We start from the raw sequence: 2,374 nt of genomic DNA, 5'->3' as shown, positions 1-2,374 counted from the left end.
AAATAAAAACATGACTTCTTTCACGAAGAAACGCATAAAAATTAAAATGTTTGCGAAATTTCGAAAAACTTTTGCCCTGTGCTGTTGAAGTAGTACATTGAAAGGAAAAATGGAGTTTTAAAAACTTGTCAAGTCAATATGGTAGGTTTGAGCCATGGACGTGAACCTGATGAAAAATGTGGTCGGTTCGTTCAGCGGTTCGAACCGTTTTTGCATTTTTGGATTCGTTCGTCAAAGCGGTTTTTTGGTCTTTGAACCGGGGTTTCGGTTCGGTCATGGTAAATAAACATGGTAGGTATTAACATATTTAACAAAAAGAAAAAAAAGTGGGTACATTTATCTATTAAAAATTGGTTGGAACGAACCTTTAAACCTTTATGAAAAGTGGTTTGGCTTTCGGTTCGGATCAAACATTTGTGGAAAATTTCGGTTCGGTTAATGGTTCAGTTAATTAATAGAAAAAAGCTGTTTTCCGGTTCAAAACCTGTTCACGACCCTGGTTTGAACATAAAAAATAAAACAAAGCCAACATTTTGTGCTCCACTTTAATAAAGTTTAGGCCAAAAGCTGGTGCCTATCCAACATAATTAAATAATAAAAGGTTTGCTCAGAAAACAGTTTTCTCGCTCCCTCTTGACAAAATCGGCTCCCTTAGCAAGACACTGTGGGTGGGTTCGTGTGTGTGTGCAAAGCTTTTGTAAGGGAGTTAAGGGAGTGTCAAAACTCTAATGTCAATAATGAGCAAACACAATCAACAATCTATTATGTCATAATAAAGCGATTTAACATAAAAATTAATATGAAGGTATAGTATGGCGAGATCAAAGGAACAAACCCGTCTTTACTTTTTGACAGCCAGTTTTATTCCGAAGTCTGTCGCTTACAATGTTGTTTGTCGTTTTACAACAATGCCGGCCACACAAATCCCAAAGCATCTGCATAAGTGTGCGTGTCAAGCGTGTGAGAAGCGAAACCATAAAGTCGTGCTTACATATCGTCAGCGTTGGTGTGAAAACACGAAGGCGAAATATAATTATTGAAAGGAACCGAGTTTATTTTAATAGTGACAAAAGTTCAATTCAGGTTTATTTAAAAATGTTGTAAGTAATAGAAAAAGTTTGTACATAAAAGTTTTGTAAAAATATATTAATTAATTGATACGCTGTTAACACGGCGGCGGCTACATTTCGACTCTCGTTGAGTAAGATGAACGTTGAATGGACGATGCTGCCACTCAGTCAAACAAATGCTTGTGCTGCTAGAGTTACCTTACAGTCGGCTATCCTGGAAATGTATAGCGACCTCGCAGCACTCATTTTCATCGTCAGAATCGTTATCGTCGTTTTCGAAATTAGGGGGAAGTTGACACCATAACTTCAACTTATCACATGCGTAGACTGAAGTATAGTGACGTGACGTTCGTTTGGTGTTTGGCAAGTCTTCAATTAGGTAACGGTCTTTACCAAGGGCTTGCTTAATTTTAAATGGACCGTTGAAACGAGGCTCCAAATTTCTCAACGTAACAGTGCTAGAGGGTTCATTCTCGACTAACACCAAGTCATCAACTTCGAATTCTGTAGGTTTTACATGATGTTCGTCGTATCGCTGCACATAAGGACAAAGTAAGTAATTACGACGACAAAAATAGAAAAACAAAAGTCTTTAAATCTTATCACATATACCTTTCCAATACTCCTTATAAACCAGTCCACAATGTAACACACAAATTTTGACTTTTAACGCAACGCAGCAGCTTAAGCAGAAGCGCGAAGTTGGTTTTCTATCTTGCGTCGAATTAAAAATTTTTTTATTTGAAGCGATGATAAAATAGTTTCGCTTGTCATTTTATTCTTATTAAAAACTAATAGTTTGGTTAACATGGAAAGTGAGGCGTGAGGTATGTACTTTATTTAGCGATTTTTGTTAATAATATAGTTGTTTGTAAAATGGGTATAATACCTATTTTATAAATTGCCTTTTTTTATTGAAAAAATTGTAAAATTTGTATATTAGTTAGAGTTACAAAAAAAGTTCCAACGAGTACAGCAATTTCTCTTCGACAGAAAATCCAACAAATTGCCAATGTAAAAATATCACGAACTCGTCCCCGTTTTCCCCTTTCATTAAATAGAGCATCTTTTTCTTGAGTCGTTTATTGGCACGAATCCAGAATATAGGAGGACAAAAATGTTTACTCCATATGTATTTGACAGATTTCAATGAAATTTGGTATCCAGGGGATTTCGTTCTCAATGATTTCGAAATTGATATCAAATTTTCAAAATTCAAAATGGCGGATACAATATGGCGGGAGATATCTTAAAAAATGTATAGATAGTTATGAAGCTTGGTATCCAGAGATTTTCGTCGTCAC

The sequence above is a fragment of the Rhagoletis zephyria genome, unplaced genomic scaffold (assembly GCF_001687245.7).
Source record: "Rhagoletis zephyria isolate East Lansing unplaced genomic scaffold, Rhagoletis_zephyria_1.1 Rzeph_scaffold_01953, whole genome shotgun sequence".
NCBI lineage: Eukaryota > Metazoa > Arthropoda > Insecta > Diptera > Tephritidae > Rhagoletis > Rhagoletis zephyria.
Note: the sequence above shows the minus strand (reverse complement) of the source record.